We start from the raw sequence: 21,337 nt of genomic DNA, 5'->3' as shown, positions 1-21,337 counted from the left end.
ATGAAATCTTTTGCCATTGGTATAATTATTTTAGGTACTAAAAACCTATACATATTAAACCCTAATATGTAAATAGACCAAACAGTGAAACAACCAAACTGGTCGCTATGATGTGCACTGACCACCAGGGGCATGCAAAGAACATGGTGGGCATCAGCTGTAGGGGGATGGTGGAGCAGGTAAATGGAGACACCAGACCAAGGTGGGGTGCCAGTTGCTATCATAAGGGTGAGCCTCTGGTGGTTACTGAAAATTCTTTGCTCCCGTGAGCCATGGTCCAGCCCTGCACTCACTCCTGCTGCCAGTGCAGCACTGGTCCAGATCTCTCAGCGCAGTCAGCAGTTTCAAGCTGCGGCTGCAGGCCCCAATCGCCCCTGGAGGCTCTTCCACCTCCCCTTGCTCCTGAGGGGCAATCAGGGCAGCAGCAGCAGCTGCTTGCATCTATAATACTGACAGTGCCAGCCCTGCTCTTATCTGCTGCTGGCACCAGTCCCAATCATTCCACACCGTCAGCGGGTATGAGAAGGGCCGGGGCCATCAGTGCATGGGAGCAGGGCTGCAGGCAGACAGCGGACTGGGGGTTTGGAGGGAGGGGCCAGGTGGAGGCGTGGAGGATGGGCCGAGACTTGCCTCTGTGCCCACCGCAGCCTTGTGTCCCACAGTTCCTTTTAAGGTGTATGAAGTCATGAATTAGGGCCCCCGTTGTTAGAATAAAGACCATGTGTACTCTTTGGCAGATAATTTCTTCTCTCCATCATAAAGATGTAGACTACCACCTTCCTTAACTGCTATTTTGAACCTTAATAATCAAATCAAAAAGCATAAGTTACATACAGTTATGTATTGAGAACAATCAGCCAATGACATATAAATTAATCTTACATTTAAACCTGTTATCTGGTGTAATTCTGGCCACCTAAATTGTTTAAATCTTCATGGTTGGTTCAGTCTAAATATCTGTCCTATTTTTTGATGCAGTTGCCTTTTTGATTGGCTAAGGCCCTAACACTGCATAGTTCCCGCTTGTAAAGGTTAAATATGCTAAGTCACTGGATTATATCCTGCTTTAAAATGGCCAAGCCACCTGTTACTAGTCTGAATCTGAAAATCATCACCATTCAGATGGCTTAAGCCTTCTTTTGCCTTCACAATTATTCACATGCATACACACTTTCATCAGTGATATTTCATTTAAAAAGTGATTTACAGTGAAGATGAGTTTATCAGAATCATTACAATAGAGGGGACATGGACAGTCACTGGTCTAGAAACTTTTGCTCCCACTCCTTAGACATCAAAATGAACTCCTGAGGGCCAGTCATATGCTATACTGCAGAAATTATAGAAATATTTAAGAAGATAAAATTCTTCTCTTTTGTGGAGAGAAGGTAGATCTTCAAAGAAAGACAAAGAGAATAGCTTGATAGACAAACTTTTTAAAAACCTCTCCCTTTTGATACCAAATACAGACCAAATAACAATATAAAATCGAAACCAAACAGAACAGACATTCAAAACTTTTTGGAGCACCTACTCTTACATCAGTTAACTTTAACTATGTTATTTTATTTAATTATCATAAAAATGCAAAAAAGCTGTTATTACTCTATTTTACAGGTGAGCAAACTAAGGATCAGAATGGTTACATAATTTATCCAAAGTCACATTTAGGAAATAATGAAAAATGACAAAAATCTCAAATGTATAAAACTCCACAGTTTACATTTAAATTTGCATATTTCTAAAGCCTACACCTGAATTGTTATAGCAAACAGATTCAATGATCATCAAGCCATAAGATAAATATACCAATAATAAAACAAAAACTGAAATCAGAATGCAACAATGAAAAAACATTTGCACTTGATAAATCACTACAGTCAATTTTCTATCTAATTAACATTATTCCCTAACCATGAAACATTCTAATTTCCCACATCCCATAAACACCATGTCTGAAGTTTTAAAGCATTGTTCTTGCCCTGACCTATGTGGCTTAGTTGGTTGGAGCATCATCCAGCACAACTAAAGGTCTTCTTGATCAGGGCACATACCTAGATTGTGGGTTAGATCCTTTACCCTGGTGGAGGTTGGGGGCATGTGGGAGGCAACTCTCAAAACAGAAAACTATTCATTTTGTATAAATGTGTTAATATAATAGAAAATCCATATAAACTTATCTTTAAACATAATGTAAAAAAAAAAGTTAGGAACTTTTGAGAGCCTTTCCATGGTTAACTTAGTATATGAGTATGAAGTTAAGAAACAGAAAAAACTTTGATTGCTTATTATGGGGCACTTAATGAAAGTGCCCCATAATAGCAATCAAAGCACTAAGCATGGCACTTGGAGCTCAATAAGTTGCTGACATTTTATTTTATCTCAATTTATTTTATCTCAATAAGCACCTCTCACATTATATGGAAAACAGGATTTAAGTTATCAAAAGCAGTTCATATATATTTTTCAGGGATACATCTATACCACATGTGTCAAACACAAGGCCCGCGGGCCAAATCCAGCCCGCCAGGCCTTGCAATGTGGCCCGCACCGCGCTGTCATCACTGCACTCCGCTGTCAGTTTATGACATTGTCAGTTTATGACTGTTCAGTAAACCATTCGGCCCGCGATTTAGGCTGGATTTTAGATTTTGGCCCCTTCTCTGATTGAGTTCGACACCCCTAATATACCATAAAACAAACCTGCCAGTAACATAAGACAGAGTGCCTTTGAATATATCATGTTATTATATGCCTTAAAAAAAAAACACAAAAAAACAGGATAGCCCAAAGTACCAAAAACTAGTTACTCTTTTTAACATAAAGAGAAATTCGGAAAGAACTACAGTCGTCATCTACTTCCTAGTTAGGGAATCTGCCCAGCATTCCTTAAAATATTTAGTGTTATTAGTTATCTCAACTAAGAAAAAAGCTCAGAATAAGAACAAATTACAATCCTCTTTCTGAAAAATATTCTAAGAAACAATTTTTCTTAACTGCCTATGCTTTCTTTAGTCTACATGTAACTTTGGTATCAGACAGACCTAGATTCTAATTCTGACTCCAAGCCTAAATTTTTTCAAAAAGAAATATTTATAATTGCTAGGTCAAAAGGTTAAGGCTTAAAAAGGTTAAATATACAAAATTTAAACGAAGCACTAAGCATAGCACTTGGAGCTCAATAAGTTGCTGACATTTTATTTTATCTCAATTTTTAAATATGATTTCATTCAAGAAAATGTCTATTCAAAATAATGCAACTAAACTAAACAGGCCATTAGTATAAGTTTCAATTGCATGGTTTGAAAATATTTTCATTTATAGGCCATAGGACTTCAAAGGGAGAAGAACTGGCCTCCAATTAAGATCTTGGAAACAAAACAACAAAAAACAAGACAGTGAATATTTCAACTTTCTAATTTGAACAGTATTTCTATTTCATTCCTTATTGACATTTCTCTAGTTCCCCCTGCCTGAAGGACTATTTCAGAACTTCTTTACCAAACTGGGGCCCTTGGCAAGCATTACATTAAATAATTATTATACTAACATAAAATAGTTGTAAGATTAGAGAAGAGGACTGGTGACAGCCTACAGTTTAATCTTATTACCTGAGGAAAGTAACTACAATAATTTTCAGTCTTAAAGTAGATCTGAGTAAGAATGAGAGTGGTTTTAAAATCTGGATTTTTCAATTCCAAAAGATAATAGTAATGGCAAAGGCTTCCAAGGTCTTAAATTGTGATTAACAATAAGCCCTTTCTTTACTGCTTAGACATTTACAATTAGCAGTACATATTTCCAATTGAAGCCAATAACTTACTGCCAACTTGGAGACATCAAAGAGCAGGTGTCAGAGATAACACTGCTCTAAAAAACCAGTCATGAATGAAGCAGCTGCATCCTTTAAGGCAACTTCAAGGATATTTAACTAAATGCTTCTAGTTAAGAATATATTAAGAACTACAGCAAAAGGAAAATTAATAAAAATTAACAGAAATAATACTATCAATATCAGAACTCTACATAATGACATAATTGAGAAATACTTTGTATATTAGATGGTCGAAGAGACCGAATCCCGTAAAAGGAAATATTTTCTCAGAATGCTCTCCAGTTGAGGGACAGTTCATAAAAAATATTTCATCAAAACAAAAATCACCTAAGGGGTTATTCAAGTAGGAGACATCTCTTAATGGTATATGCCTGACGCCTTTACATTCCCATTAAAAAAAGACTAATTTTTATTAAATTTATCACATCATTGGTAACCACGTACGTACCTGTTAAAAAAACAGTAATCTTTAAAAATAAAATTTAAAACCTTTGTGGAGTTGTTTCACTCTATTCCTTCTAAAAAATCTAGATCTGATTAACAACTTGTGTGCTTCATAACTTTTCTGAAAAAACCATTAGGTCCATTAAGAATGCTTTCTTCTTTACCACCACTCTGCTTCTTATTCTTACTCATCTCTAAACAAACCTTCTTCCTGACAAAGAACTCAGGGGGGAAAAGAAACCATCACTCCAGCCGAAACCGGTTTGTCTCAGTGAATAGAGCGTCAGCCTGCGGACTGAAAGGTCCCAGGTTCGATTCCGGTCATGGGCATGTACATTGGTTGCGGGCACATCCCCGGTAGGGGGTGTGCAAGAGGCAGCTGTTCGATGTTTCTCTCTCATTGACATTTCTAGCTCTCTATCTCTCTCCCTTCCTCTCTGTAAAAAAATCAATTAAAAAAAAGAAAAGAAAAGAGAGAAACCATCACTCCAGATCTATATGCTCCCATCTTTCACCTATTTCTTTAATGCACACGTAAGCATTACAAAGCTTACTGTGAAGCATTTTCCCCTCAATACTTTAGAGTTAAAGCAAAGGAAATCCTTGCCCTTTCTATCCTCTCCAGTGTTTCCCAAACTTCTCTCAGGATGAGAATCACCTGGTGGAGTTGTTAAACTACAGATTCCTAAATCCCTACTAAGAAGTGCTAAACTAGAATTTTTGGGAACATATAGGTAAAATTGTATACTTAACTAGGGCTCTAAGACAAAGCACTAATTGTATACTTAACTAGGGCTCTAAGACAAAGCACTAATTGTATACTTAACTAGGGCTCTGAGACAGAGCCCTAGTTAAGTATACAATTTTACCTATATGTTACCAAAAATTCTAGTTTAGCACTTCTTAGTTGGGTTTCAGGAATCTGTACTTTAACAACTCCACCAGGTGATTCTCATCCTGAGAGAAGTTTGGGAAACACTGAAACAATACCCATTCTCAAGGGTCTATTACCTACAGTAAACAAAGCTAAAATTTAAGATAAGAGAAACATTGTAGGTAACCAAAGGTATAACTCTTACATTTTCAGTGCCAAATCCTGGGGAACAAAGGCCATAGTTGTTCATACAACTAAATGCTGTAGCGTTTGTTTTGCTGTAAATGAACATTAATCTAAGCTAGTCCATAGTTCACAGCTTTCTACGACTTTTCACAGAAATCTAAAATTAAAACAAAACAAAACTAAATCCCAATGATTTGGGATTTAAGATTTCATTTACACACTACTACACAGTCTAAAAGAGATAAAATTAATACTTATGCAGCAATTTTTGTCTGTGGTGGCCCTAAGCATGTTTATAAATAATTAAGGCTCAGTCTGCTACTAAAAGATTACTGGATGGTTACTCCCTTCCACCCCCCGACCCCCAAATTACAGGTAGAGACACCAAGTCATAGAGGTTAAGTGGCTTCTATAACCAAATGTCATGAGTCATCATAAGAGTTTAGATCTTCTGACTTCTAGTCCTGTACCTGCTATCAACCATTAATTCTTAATTTCTAAGAGCACAGAATCAACTCATTAAAAAATACCAACAAGAATTTGTAAGCATTTAGTTTTTTAATGTATAGCTATCTAAAAATAAAAGACTTGCTTTTGAAAAGGCAGGAAAGCTTTCTTCCGAAGCAGCAGTTATCTATATGCACTGGAAAAAAATCATTAAAAAAACAAACAAACTTAAAAGCTGAGGAGTGCATCACTGTACCACACACACAATAACTGAGGTTCTTCCAAAAGAGGTGTGGCTTAATTGCGTCAGATCCTAACCTGTTTCTCTCTCTACCTTTACCTTTACTATCACTTTGAATAAGAAACTACATTTTTTGTCTTGGTGTTTCCCTTTGTACAACAGAAACCGAAAATTTTAATTCCTGACATAGACAGCATAGGGAAGAATTTACTGTTTGTGGACACCCATGAGATTCCAGAAAGAAATACATAATTAAGTTAATCTTAAACTCTGGGATAAAGGCAAACTTAACTAAAAGCAACTGCTTCAGGAGATGCCTTCAAAATAAGATATACTATATCATGATTTATATACAGACAAGTTTTATGTAAGCCAAATCTTGATCACAGGGAAATGGGGAAAATTTTTCCAAAACTGTTTAGAAAGGTCTTTTGCTCAATTAAAAATTTAATATTTGTGTTCTCACATATTTCTCCTTCAGTAAAGCACACTAATTCTATTATTTAGTAGACATTGTAGGCAATTACTAAAGGGGATAGAGACCATCAGGAAAATGATGCAATCGACTGAAATAGCAAATGTATGAAAATAAACACCCAATTTTATAAAATAACACTTTGTTAAATCTCATTGAAGATTTGTTCGTCCCCAAATTTTAACCTTATTAGTTTATAGCTCAGCCTTTTAACAAATCTTAACCCTTTATAATTTCATCCAATCTATACTCAAGTTGTTTCTCCTACTCTGTCAGGTACACCTAATTCTTAAAAAACGAAAACTTCAACCAGTAAGTGTAACAGGTTATTGCCACTGCCACTCTTTTGGTGACAGTTCCATTCGGTGAAGAAAGACGACGAAGAGATGTTATCAAACTGAAAACTGAACTAAAAAAAAAAAAAAATTGAGTAGACAGTCACCTTAGCAGCTTAGGGAGAAAGCAGAAGGGACCAGAACTGTTGAGTGAATACAAAGTTCAATGGACTGAAGTTAAGAGACTCGACCTAAGCAAATAGGAAGAAAAAAAATTCTAGGTGTGAGTGTTGGGGAGAGGGGAGGGGAATCAAGACTAGAGACCAGAATGGGATCAGAGTGGGAAAAGACAGGCGGAGGGGCAGGGGCCACAGCCGGACCGCGGCCGGGCTGGGTACCAGGGGAGGGAAGGGCTGGGGGAGTGAGGGCCTTCGAGGGGAGGGAAGGAGCGGGGACAGAATCAGCTCAAGCGATGCTGAAGCAGCAAGACGCACAATCGGAAACTAACAAAAGACCAGGAGGATGAAGCACCGAGAGGAGGCATACCGTATAGGAGGATAAAAGGCGGCCAAGGAAGAAATCAGAGATGTGTAAATGAAATCTTAAATCCCGGAGTGAGAAACCTGGTCCGGGAGAGGAATACACATCGATCGAGGGCCAGACCGGGGATGCAGAGCGAGAGGGGAGAAATCGAGGGGGAGTACCAGGATGCCCTGCCTCCCTCCGACCCGGGGACCGACCACCGGGGCGAAAAGGCACGTGGGAGGCGGGGGTGAAGGGGCTGCACCCCGAAAGGAGGGGTAAAGACAAGGGACGGAGGAGCAAGGATGGAGCAGAGGGCGAAGGGCAAGCAAGCTCCGTCCGGGGAAGGAACCGCCGGAGGGAGGGAGCTTCAGGCAAAGTCGGCCAAGGGACGCCTCCGATCCGGATCCGGGGCGGCAGGGGGCGGGGGGGACCCCGGCGAGCGGCGCCCCCGAGCGCACTCGGCACCGCCGTCCCCACCGACCTTCAGCGGGCCCGGGACCCGGCTCCGAGCGGGAGCCGCCGAGCCAGGGGCCGGGGCGGACGAGGGGGGCCAGCGAGGAGGAGGCCGCTTCCTGCCCGGCCCGTGGGAAAGAGGGGCGGCGGGCGGAGGGGAGGGGAGGGGAGGGGGCGGCGGTGTCGGGAGCCCGGAGGAGGAGACGGAGGAGAGAGTGAGCGGGGCTTACCTCTCGCCCGGCTCGGCCACCCCCACCGCCTGTCGGACGGAGGAGCTCGTAGTCCTACTGGAAGAATACGGCCCTTCTTCCCGGGGAAGCACCATCCCGCCTCGGGCCCCCCTCACATCGCCATCGCAGCCCCCGCAACCACCGCCGCCGCCGCCGGTTCGTCACCGCCGCTCGGCTACGGGCCCGACGAGGCCCCGGAGCATGCGCACTCGCCCCCGTCCCGAGGGAGCCCGGACCAGTCGGCGCTACCTGCGATCAACAGGTCCCCCGGCCGCTCGGCCCCGCCCCCCGCCTTCCCTCGCCGGCCCCGCCCACCTATCCCCTCCCCTTTCCGAGCCTAGGCCACGCCCCCTCCCAGCCGGGCGCCCCGCCCCTCCTCCTCTCTCCTCCTCCTCCGTGGAAGCCCTTCTTGGCCGCGGCTTCGGCTCCCAGGCCGACCGAGATTTCGAGAGGCTTGTCCGCCCCGGTACGGCTCCCGCTCCCGAGATCCCGCGAGAATTGGAGAGTTGCGTCAATAAAAAGCGCGAGGCCCAAGGGTCCGGCGGGGCTGCGGGCTGAAGGGAACTAGAAGAGCACAGGCGAGGAGGCGGCGGATGCTGCAGAAGAAGGAACCAGAGGAGGGCAGAAAGGGGGCGTTTCTCACGTTGTCCTTGATTCTTCCCTCTTCACATGCCCCCTGTGGTCCCGGATAAACTGCCGGTTCCTGCCCCACGCCCTCTGGGGAAAGGAAGCCGCAGGAGACCCACGCGGGCTCTCGACAGCTGTCTTTTAGGGGCTTGGTTGTTGCATTTCTTTGGGGAGATGTGGGTGCTGCTGCGGGTCCTTGTCAGTGACTGATGCTCCCGAGGGCGGGCGCGGGGGAGGCGATGAAGTGAACCTTTGCCTCATAATGCCCACGACCACAAGCAGATGACGGGTAGCCTGTGAAGGGTCATGAGTGGAGCCCACAGAAAGCTTTGTGGTGCATAACGCCCAGTAAGTTACTAAAACAAAGTGAATGGGAAGAAGGAAGGTGCGGCTGCAGCCTGTGTGTTAGAAGTGGATGAGGGTGATGGTTGTACAACAATATGTCTGTACTTCATGGCAATGAACTGTACTTTTTGTAAAGTGTTGAAATGGCACGTGGTATGTATGTTTTATCATAATAATAAAAATGAATTTGAAGGAAAAGCTTTGTGTACCTGTTTGGGAATATCTTCCCGCCTTGTAGTCTAGGCCATTTGGGAGGCAGGCTTGGAATATCATTTAACCACTGATTTTTCTTCATCTTGGTATGTATTTTCAACAATAGGAAATGTCCTGTTGTACCAAAGATAACAGCCAATGTCGTGCTTTCCTGGTTCTTAATCTTGGTCGTTCTTATTAATAGCCAAATCTCATTTCTCATTCGACTATCCTTTCTCATAAGGGCCTTTGTTATTTGTTTTGTGATCTGAATTGTATCCTCAAAATTGAAATCCTCTTCTATTTTTTTAAGTTCTGTCTCAGGAAAGTATACCAAATATTCATTTATTTGCATTTCTACATCTATGCCTTTCCTGAAATGCACTCTGTGCCAAGATGACATCCCTGTTACTTGTTCTTTTTATTCAAATCACATATTAAAATAATCTATGTGCCATTCAGTGTACTAATCATAGAGGATACCACCAAAACAATTTGGGTGGAGTATTTGCATAGTTACTTTATGATGTGATAGTACAGTGCAGATATGTGGTCAGAGAACTAATGGCTGGTTGTCAGAAGCATTAATTCAGTTGAGGTTGGGAGAGGTTATAAGTCAGGAAATATTGCAGGAGAAAATGACTCCAGAGAGTTATTGAAGTGGGATGTGTGAGGGGGAGGTGGGAGAGGTGAGAGATAAAAGAAGAAAGGGATCGCTTGAAGGTAAGAAACCATACATTGAGAAACATCACACCACTAAAACTAAGAACAATCTGATGCCATAATTCGAGGAAGTGAGGCTAGAGAAGTAGGCAAAGGTCAGGTCATGGTGAGCATTTTAAGGATTTTAAAATTTAAGGATAAGTTTAAGTAATATTTTTGAATACTAGTGTGCACCAAGTATAAGGTCCAGTGAGGATTAAGATTCAGTTCCAATTGTAAGAGTTTACAATCCAGTACGGGTAAGACAAGTCATCAGATATCAGTGAATTGTCTCTGTGCAAAGTATTGATGTAATCACTTGCAGGCACTAGGTGAGTGCCCCCAATACTCAAGGGTAAGATTTTTAAAAATTATATAATCTTAACAAATATGAGATGGAGCTAAACAAGGTTTCATTAAGGACTTCCCCATGGCTTAGTAACAGCTACAAACCATGAGGACAAATGTACCGTATTACTCCATAACAATGTTGTAATGTTACTTTATGACTTAATAGCTATGCCTATCTAGAGGAACCGCCATATAAAACTCAATTACCAAGTTTTTCTTCCTTGTAATGTAATAGCAAACTCTTAAAGATTATTTCTTTTTTATTTTAACTGACAATGTTAGTTGCTTGTGAGAGGGAAATTTGGAGCCTGGGTGTTTGGTGAGGGGAGGGAAAGGAGACTTTTATTGTATATTTTTCTGAGTACCGGTACACAATAGTGAGTGTATTAAAGAAAAATATTTGAGTCTCTGTAAAACGAATGCGGGTTTAAAAATGCATATACCGCCAAAACCCGTTTGGCTCAGTGGATAGAGCATCAGTCTGCGGACTGAAGGGTCCCGGATTCAATTCCAGTCAAGGGCATGTACTTTGGTTGCAGGCACATCCCCAGTAGGGGGTGTGCAGGAGGCAGCTGATCAATGTTTCTAACTCTCTATCTCTCTCCCTTCCTCTCTGTAAAAAATCAATAAAATATATTTTTAAAAAATGCATAATGTCTTTGGTAATGACATTATGGAAAAAAACCCTGATAGCTACATAATTGATTAAATGGCAAACAAATTTTTTCTATAAAGTGTGAAAGGTGCACTAAAGCAGTGAATTCTTGATTGCAGCTCAGATTACCTGGATTTCCCAAAAACAGAGTGTCTGCTCAGATCATTCAGAGAGAATCTGTCAGACAGAAGATATTCCTCCCACCACCATTCTACTGAATCATTTCTGTGAAGGATAAGTATCTAGTATCAAATGACAGTAATGAAATAATTTCTGAATATTCTCTTCCTTATATACTTGAAGCTTACCATGGTTGTTTTTAAAATAATATTTATACTTGATGCTAATTGATGTGTGATAGCAAACATGTTAGGGCAGTTATCTCTCTCTTATAATTATCTTGATTCCTGATCTTTAAACCAACTCCAGGCACATAGCGACTGCTTCATATTAGATCCTGTCACTTAGTTTACCTGTTGACTCCTCTTAGTCTATCCCAAATGCAATTCATCCTGCTCGTCTTTCCCCATTACACACAACTCCATCTTTCTCCCAACCTTCTAGTTTTTATTGATGATCCCCCCACCACCCATTTACCTAAGCCAGAAACACACAGCCATATTAGCACATAATCAAACTTCAAAATATTTTTCTGTATCTGTGACCCTATACATTTACATAACTTTATTTTCTAATTTCCTGATCTGTAATGTGGCTCCTATATAATAAAAGCCTAACATGCAAATCAACAGAATGGCGTAACAACTGCAGCAATGATTGGATTGTCACTATGACATGCACTGACCATTAGGGGGAAGATGCTCAATTCAGGAGCTTCCCCCAGCTCCCAGGCCCCAGGCCAGCCAAGGTGGGTGCCAGTGGGGAACTCCCCAATTGCCCCTCCAGTCGCCCTGCAGAGGGAGGTGACCAACAGTGGCAGCTGGCTAGCTGGTAGCGCCAGACTGGTCAAGGTGGGTGCCAGCGGTGACCCCCCATCACCCCGCCGGTTGCCCCACAGATTGGCCCTGATCAACAGCCAGGCCTAGGAACCCTACCTGTGCACCAGGCCTCTAGTATTATAATAAGAAGAAGCTGCTTCATCCAGGTGTTGTGAAATTATTACAAAGATCCTTTACAAAAAAAAAAAAAGTATTTATTTCTGATTTTTCCTATCACTGACAGAAGTAGTGAAAAGTAATGACAGATTAATATATCAATAGAACTTAGAATAAAAGACAACTATAATTAGTGCTTAAGTCCCTCTTAACAAATAAGATATACAACTCTAAATTCCTACAATTTGCAAGACTCCATAGGGAATTAAAATTAACTTCATGGTTTAAAATCTCTTCAGCAGAAATTTTAAGTTACTACTTTAAAAATACCTTTACTATTTTTTATCTTGGTTTAAAATGATCATATGAATACTATATTGTCATGATTAAAATTTGCAGATAAAAATTGTACAACGCTTTAAGCAAATCTTTATTAGATTTTAAAATAATTTATTGAGATGCAATTAACATGCTACACTTATTTAACATGCACAGTTTGATAAGTTGTTGCTTGTAAAATCATCACCATAATTAAGATAAGGAACATATCCATGACCATAAAAAGTTTCCTTGTGCCTCTTTGTAATCCCTATATCCTACCCCCTTCCCTACCTATACCCATACCTAAGCAAGCACTGAACTGATTTACTTCATTATAGATTAAATTGAGTTTTCTATAATTTATATGAATGGAATCATATAGTACATACTTTTTTGTCTGACTACTTTCACTTAGCACAATTATTTTGAGATTTATCTATGTTATTGCACATACCAATAGTTGGCTCCTTTTTATTGTTGAATAGTAAATAGTTCATTGTATTAGTCAGTTCTGGCTGCCATAACAAAATACCACAGACTCGGTGGCTTAAACAACAGAAATTTCTTTCTTACAGGTCCAAGACCAAGGTGCTGGCCTATTCAGTTCCTGGTCAGAGTTTTGTTCTTGGCTCTTAGACAGCTACCTTCTTGCTGTGAATTCACATGATGGACAAAAGGAAAAAAGATAACTCTTTCTTCTTCTTTTTATAAGACCACCAATCCTATTGGATTAGGGTCCCACATTTATGACCCAATTTAACTTTAATTACCTCCTAAAGACCTTTTTTAAAATACAGTCATATTGATGGCTAGGGCTTCACTTTGGTCCATGGGGGTTAGAGAAGGGGCACAATTCAGTCCATAGCATCCATTATGTGTATTACTTTATTCATTCACTCGATTATGGTTCTTTGGGTTGTTTCCAATTCTGGACTGTTATAATTAAAGCTACTATGAACATTTTAACATGTATTTATATGGACACATGCCTTAATTTCTCTTGGATAAACACTGCCATAGCTATAGGCTATATTAAAGATGTTGATATGCTTGTTTTAAATTTCATTCTGTTCAAAATACCTTTTAATTTCCTGTTTCACTCCATCTTTGCCCCACAGGATAATTAAAAGAATGGCATTAAGGTTCAAAATATTTGAGGATATATTAGAGATATTTATTTATTTATTTTTAAATATATTTTTTAATTAATTTTTTGCAGAGAGGAAAGGAGAGGGATAGAGAGTTAGAAACATCGACGAGAGTGAATCATCAATCAGCTGCCTCTTGCACACCCCCTGTTGGGGATGTGCCTGCAACCAAGATACATGCCCTTGACTGGAGTTGAATCCGGGACCCTTCAGTCCACAGGCTGATGCTTTATCCACTGAGCCAAACCGGTTTCAGCAGAGATATTTCCTTATTGATTTATAATTTTATTCTATTGTGGTTAGAGAATATACTTTGTATGCAGGAATTCTTTTAAATTCATAATACTTTTTAAATGGATCCTATTATGAACTATTTTTATAAATATTCTATGTGCACTTGAAAAGTCTATATTCTGCTATTATTCCGTGAAGTATTCTAGACATGTCATTTTTGTCAATTTGATTAATAGAATGTTGTTCAAATATTCTATACCCTTACTGGTTTTCTGTCCACTGTTTCTATAAATTATCAAGAGTCAGATGTTGAAAATTCTAATTATAATTGTGGATTTGCTATTTCTGCCTGTGGGTTTATATAACTTTTTATCCTTTTATTTTTAACCCATTTGTGTCCTTATATTTAAAGTGGGTTTCTTATAAGAATCATATAGATATGTATTGCTTTTTTATCCAAACTGACAATCTACCTTTTAATTGGGATGTGTAGACCGTTTTCATATGGTGTAATTATTGACATGCCTTGGTTTAATTAAACTTATCATCATTCTGTTCATTTTTTATCTGTGTTATCTGTTCTTTATTCATGACTTTTTTGTACAACCCATGCACTAGGAATAGTTTTCTCATTTTTAAAGGTTTCAGTTTTTTTTTTAAAAGTATGTGATGAAAATGTTAAGTGGCCTATAAAGCCTAAAACATTTAATATCTGGCCCTTTATAGAAAAAGTTTGCTGATCCCTGTTCTAAAATTTTGTTACTGGTTTTTTAAATATATTTCCCATATCTCTATTTAACATGTTCAATATTTCCTCTAGTTTTATGAATATGTGAATATGGTTATAACTCTTTTTTTAAAATCCTCACCTGAGGATATACTTATTGCTTTTAGACAGAGATATAGAGAGAAAGAGAAACATTGATGTGAGAGAGAAACATCAGTTGTTGTTTCCTGAATGTGCCCTGACCAGGGATCCAACCCAAACCTTTTGGTGCAGTGTTTCCCAAACTTTTGACATATGTGTACCCCTTCTATAATTTTCGTAACGCTGAGTACCCCTCGTACTCATGAGGACGTAGAATTAGGCGCAGCTAAGCACGGTGCAGTGCATATCCCCATCAAACTCTTCCCGTAACCCTGGGGGTACGCGTACCACACTTAGGGAAACGCTGGTAGGGGATGACAATCCAAACAACTAAGTTACCCTGCCAGGGCCAGTAATAACTCTTTTTAATATCCTGTATATTAATCTGTATCTTATCATCTATATCATCTCCAGGTTAATTTCAATGAATTGAATTTTCTTATGATGGTTTGCATTTTCCTGCTTATTTGAATGCCCACTATTTATTTGATTGCCAATATTGTAAATTTTATCTTGTAGGGTTTGAAAATTTTTTGTTCCTGGAGCTTGTTCTGGAAAACAGTATGATATTTTTTTTTTAGGTCTTGCTTTTATATTTTGACATGTGATATAAGAGCAGAATTTAGTCTAGGATAAATTTTTCCCTAATATGAGGTACAACCCTTTGAGTACTCTATGAAATTCTGCAGATTGTGATGTTTTTACTCGGTCTCATAGGAAGAGGCATCATTCTCAGCTCTGTATGAGCTCTGGGGATTGTTTATGCTAACCCTTTTCAAGGGTTTCCTTCCCAGTTTCAGGTGGTATTTTCACACATATGCACTGTTCAGTACTCAGATGAAGATTTGTGAGGGACTCACTGAAGATTAGCTCTCACCTCCCCTGTACTCTACTCTGTGATTTCTACCTACCACAGCTTCTCTGGACTCTCATCTCTATCTCCTCACTCAAGGAGCTCACCAGGCTTTGCCTGGGATCCTCTCCCGGATTTGCACTCTGAATACTCTCTCCATAAAATAAATTAGAGCAATTGTGGGGCTCATCTCATTTATTTCTTGTCTCTCAGGGATTATTGTCCTTTCTTGTGTGATATTCTTTTTCTTGAAAATTGTTATATATATATACATATATACAAGAGGCCCGATGCACGAAATTCATGGAAGAGGCTTGGCCATTGCAGCCCTGGCTGGCCCTCCCAGCCCCACCTTTGTCTGGAAGGTCATCCAGACAGTTCTGCTCTTTGGTCTAATCAGCATATTAGCCCTTTATTATATAGGGTATTTATTTAGTTGCTTTATGCAGGAAGTTTTGGGTGGGCAAGGGAGTAGTAATTCCAGTTCTTGTTACTCCATTCTAGCCTAAGCAGATGTTCACTTGATATTTTAACAATATTTTAAAGTTGATTTTAGAGAGAGAAAAAAGGAGAGGGAGAGAGCACTAAAAACATTGATGAGAGAGAAATATCAACATCATTTGGCTGCCTCCTGCACACCTCTTGCTGGAGATAGAGTTCAAAACCAGGGCATGAGCCCTCGCCTGGAATTGAACTGATGACATCATGGTGCATTGGTCAATGCTCAGCCATTGAGCCACCCTGGCGGGGCTCAGATTTTTTTAAGGCCCTTCACAATTAACATCTACCTACCATTCCAACTTAGCCTTTGTCTTAGCTAAACTGGAGGTATTTCAGTATTGGCATTTTGTTCACTTTCTCACCTCTACCTGAGTTTCCTTCCACCTTTTCTAAATTTGACACAACAAGACTGCTATGGTTTGAATGCTTATGTCTCCCCCTCCTCACCCCAACTCTTACGTTGAAATCTAACCCCCAAGATGATGTCATTAGAAGGTGGGAGCTGATTTGGTCATGCAGGCTCTATTCTCATGGATAGTAGTAGTGCCCTTATAAAAGCAGCCCAAGAAAGCTCCTTTGCCCCGTTTTCTCAGTGAGAACACAATGGAAAGATGCCATCTATAACCAGAAAGTGGGCTGTCACCAGACATTGAATGTACTAGTGCCTTGATCTTGGACTTTAAGCCTCTAGTCTAGAACTATGAGAAATAAATTTATATTGTTTATAAGCCACCCAGTTTATGGTATTTTGTTACAGCACCCTCAACAGACTAAGACAAGAAATAGATACCCCAGGCTTTTAGTCTCTTAGCATTAGGGGTCTTCTAGTTTCCCAGAGAATTTTTACTTTAGATTGCCTTTGCCATACCATCAGCATAGGAAAATAGAAGGGACTAAAAGTGGAAGATATTTTCTCTGAAACTCCTTTCAAAAATACTTTGCATAAGGCAGAAAAAGTTTGAGCTGGACTGCACCTAAATATAAATAATTTACTACTTAGGTTTTTCCAGGGAGAACTAGTCTACCTGTTGATTTGATACAAAGAAAAGACTGCTATTGAATTACTTATCTGGAAAACTAGATTCAAACCTTAGTGCGTCACTAATTGTGTTAATCTGGTCAAGCCATGTAACCACCTGCACAGAAGCTGTATCATTTGGCATTGTCCCACTACAGGCTGCTGTATGAAAACATAGCAGGGAGCCTAGTGTTTCTCTTAGTGGAGAGAAGGGCATATGCTTCCAGGGCCGTTTTTCTTCCAGGTGGAGGAGGAACTGTTGAATTTTCAGTTTTATTTAATCACCATCGACTCTTACTTTCTATTTCTTACTTCCACACTCCCTACGTTAGGATGCTGCTCTGTGCTTTATGAAACAGCTCACCGCTTCATCTAAGTCAAAATGAACAAATATGTATTGCTCTTTTATAACAAACAAGGCGACATAATTTGAAAGAACAAAAAATGATGATGTGGACAATGCATCATTTTATCTGTTAGCCACAGTGCTTGTGTAGAAATGGAGATGACATTCGGCCTTTAGCAGCAGTACTTAGGGCAGATGAGTAGTTTGTTGAAGTATGATTATAAAAACACCTGACTCAACAAACTATTTCCTACAATAGTTAGCTGGGTGGAGGCTCACCAAGTTAATAACTAAACCCAACCCTCGAGTCTATTGGCAGAGAGCATATTTCAGCTTAATGACTCTGTATCCACCCAGAAAGATAAAGTTGACTGTGAAGAGGAACATGACTCATTAGGTGCCTGAGACACTGAATGAGTGGCCTGTATTGGGAATCTTCTGAAAGGTGAGTTGAAGTACGAAACCAGTCTTTTGGAGACCACACCACAGTAAGCCTGAGGCAGATGATGATTCAAAAAGAGAGACAACCTTGTGCAAGAGAAACACAGGGCAAAACAAATAACCTTTGCATCATGAACACTTGAGTCAAGAGTTAGAAAAAGGAAACTAAATAATGTACCTACACAAGTTTAGAACATTTCCTATCTAATTATATTATTAAAGGACCTAATGTATTTAAAGGATATAGTCTAATGTCTGGCTGGTATATAGTGTCACTCAACATATGTTTCTTCCCTTCATCTCTCATCTGAGCTTTTTTTTTTTTTTTTTTTTTTTTTGAGAAAGAGCATCCTATCTAATAAAGAGGGAATATACAAATTGACCATCATACCCTCACAGAGATGGTGGCCCCCACAGGGGAGGCAGGATTTCCATAACACAAGATGGCTGCACCTACAATAGAGGCTGAGTTCCCGTAATGAGCCTTAAGGAGCAATCAGCAGGGATCTGAGGCTGGGCAGTGATGGACCTGAGCCTGCGCTCCCCTCCTGGTGGGGCTTGATGGGGGACCTGAGACTGCAGCCCCTGCCTGGTGCCAAGCCAGGGGATCTGAGGCTGCGCCCTCTGCCTGGCAGGGCTTGATGGGGTGGGGCCAGCCACGTCTGGATCTTGCCCAATGGAGGTGGGGCTGGCTGGGTCTGGGTCTTGCGCAATTTTGAGGCGCTATGGGTAGGCAGAGACTTGACTCTGGGTCCCCCAGCATGCCCTAGACTCTGACAGGAGGAAGATTTTCATATGCATTTTACTGATTTTCTTTCATCTCTGACACTTCTATTATGGAGAGAGGGCAAATAGCAATATTAAAATATTTTCTCTAATTAATCCTCTTTTAATGTGCACAAATTTCATGCACCAGACCACTAGTTTTAAGATAATATCTCTAACAGTTTCTAAGGTATCAGTGTCTAAAATCTAGCTCTCTCCATTCGTTTTACTCTTAACAGTAACCAAACATGATAGCAAGTATAGTTATCGGTATCAGACTTTTGCCATATGGCTGAGCAACTATTTTGGGAAACATTTTGGAATGAAGAACATTAGTTTACTTTGGTATACTTCCTATGATTTTTTCTCCCCAAAACTACCCATGGCCAAAATGTGAATTTTTAAATATCACTGATCACTCCATGTAGTTACTCATTTTTTAATGCTCAATCTGGAACCAATCTTTCTAGTTCTTTCCCTGAGAAAACAAATGATGCTTGAAATGGTAACAAATAACAAATAAGAGCATCGTTTTAGCTCTTCTATGATAAATTATTCCATAAGTACCACTAAAGGCCTTGCATTCTGGCCCTGGCTGGGTAGCCCAGTTGGTTGGAGCATCATCTTGTATACCAAAAGGTTGTGGGTTCTATTCCCAGTCAGAGCACATACCTGGGTCAATTAAAAACACAATATATCCTCAGGTGAGGTTTAAGAAAAATGTCCTTGCATTCTGAATTAGGGTGACAAACTTTCTCATACATTTAAAAATATATATATAAGGAATAAACAATCTAAAATATTTGCCTCTTTTTCAACTCTACCCAGTTACTAATTTACTTAATGTGTATAGCTAATATATAAAGTTCTATATATTTAGAAATATATTAAGTTCTATATATTTAGAACTTTATTAAACTTAAGTTTATAAAATAACCTTAATATAATTTTTGTCAATGACATTTAATCATATATCTCTCATTTAATGATGTTTTACTGAAGTTTTCTTTCTAGAAAATGCTAACATTGCTCTCCTCTAGAGCAAAATAGCAGGAAAAAGGTCACGAGGATTTACTTGACTGAGTATATATAGGCTGGATTCTAACTCTCTTGAAAATCCACTTTCCTATTTGAATTCCCCCTTTTCACTAAGTCCTTTTGACCCAGCACACACCCTTTTGGGGAGTTTCACTTCAACAGATACAACCTTGTTGTTGGGCCAGTCTGTCGACGGACAGGATGTAACTTGTAAGAGAAGCTGCATCAACAGTGTGCCAGAAAGACTGAGGTGGCCAGCTGAGGGGCAAATCTGCCTCTTCTCTTTACTTTGCTGCCCAGTATTTGGGTTCCTGCAGAAGCAGACTGCTGTTACTGATAACAGGCTCTTTGTAAGGAAAGGGGAGAATGCAGAATGCAGGATCGTTGAAGGGCAGGAGGTGCTTCCAAAAGAAGGAGAAAACAGCTATGAAGGGTGGTTTGAAGACTTCAAAGATTTAGCAACTTCTTATCTAGGGCCAGTGTGGGATGTGTGTGTGTGTGTGTGTGTGTGTGTGTGTGTGTGTGTGTGTAGGTGCCCATGTGAATGTGTATACAGGAAGGAACTAGCATTGTGAAATATCCTTAGACACCATTGATCACTCTGCCTGTTTTTGTAACACAGCAATAAAAAACAAACTATTTTGAATAATTTTGTAGCAGGAAGTAACGCACTGAAAACTGGAGAATGGTGATATGGAAAAATCTAAGAACCTACAACAACAGAAGCTAAATAACTTAACATACTATACATAATTGAAGGTAAGAGTAAATAGAAAGGGGGTTTTAGGCATCCAGTTTAGTTTACTAGGCCTCAAACGCAACTAAGAGTCAACTATGTGCCAGGCTTTCAAATATATTAATAGATTTTTAATCTCTCCTCTTCAAATAATTGTAACCCACGTTCTTTTTGCATTGCTGCTGTCTTAAATTCAAATAATAGTAGTAAAAATTGCCAAAGGAATTGACAAAAACAAAAGTGTTGGTAATTAGAAAAATCTAGCTAGCAAATATGAATGAGTTATTATAGAAAAAAAAGGCATATTTCACATTTCACCTTAGTCAAATTAGAGCAAGTTTTTCTTCTTGTTATGAGTAGAGATGTCGTGTGTGGCTACTTATTAGACAACCATTGTTTTTTGTCTTATAAGAATTACTAAAAATACAGTTCTGAAAATCATTTATATCTACATATAATCTAGATGATTATAAGAAGAGGATACCAGAAGTAATAATATATACACAAACAATATCATGATGAAAAGTGTTAAGGGATATGGTTCTTTGCCTATCAATTCTAATTCATTTATTATTTTCACAGTCTATCTCATTTCAAGACCTGTATTTTCATTTTCTTCTTTTAGACACAGAATACCTCTGTTGTCTTATCATGAATTCCTTCTTACGTGACCTTTACCTTTGTTTCATTGACAGAATGTCAAACAAGGGAGGAAGTGGAAAGAAGGGACTTGAAGATGTGCTTCTGGTGAAAACAAATTTTATCTATTTTCCAATTCTACTAGTGGGAAGCCTCCTAATTGTCATTTGCGCTACACTTCCGAAGTTATTGGACGTGTCTGAGGAACTAAAGTTCAGGGCAGCTCTTCATAGGCTTATTGTTTAGACTTGGTTTATTCTGAAGAATTTGCCTTACAAATGTTGTTTATAAAATGCACCTTATGTTCTTATATTAATTCTTTCCTTATCACTACTCTTTATCTTCACTTACCTTGTTCACCTCAGTTTGATTTATTATCCTTCAATAAATTGTCTTGTCCCTCATTCACTGACCTATTTTAAGATGCTGTATTTTTTATATTGACAGTGGATTCCTTGGGAAGAGGGAAAGTAGTGATTGGTGAGCTTAACTATTACTTCTATGACAATGTTTTGTG

At 39.6% G+C, this 21,337-nt stretch overlaps 1 protein-coding gene across 1 annotated transcript in view; it reads right to left on the bottom strand.

Annotated features, from left to right (window-relative positions):
- The window catches only part of FAM135A (family with sequence similarity 135 member A), an 83,641-nt gene extending 75,289 nt beyond the window's left edge, over positions 1-8,352 (bottom strand). Inside the window, exon 1 of the mRNA XM_084890382.1 lies at positions 7,986-8,352. The gene's annotated coding sequence lies outside the window, so the exon portion shown is untranslated. The remainder of the gene's footprint in view (positions 1-7,985) is intronic.
- Positions 8,353-21,337: the final 12,985 nt, after the last annotated feature.

Source organism: Pipistrellus hanaki (assembly GCF_964339955.1).
Source record: "Pipistrellus hanaki genome assembly, chromosome: 7".
Taxonomy (NCBI): Eukaryota; Metazoa; Chordata; class Mammalia; order Chiroptera; family Vespertilionidae; genus Pipistrellus; species Pipistrellus hanaki.
This window is presented reverse-complemented; position numbering and strand designations above follow the sequence as displayed.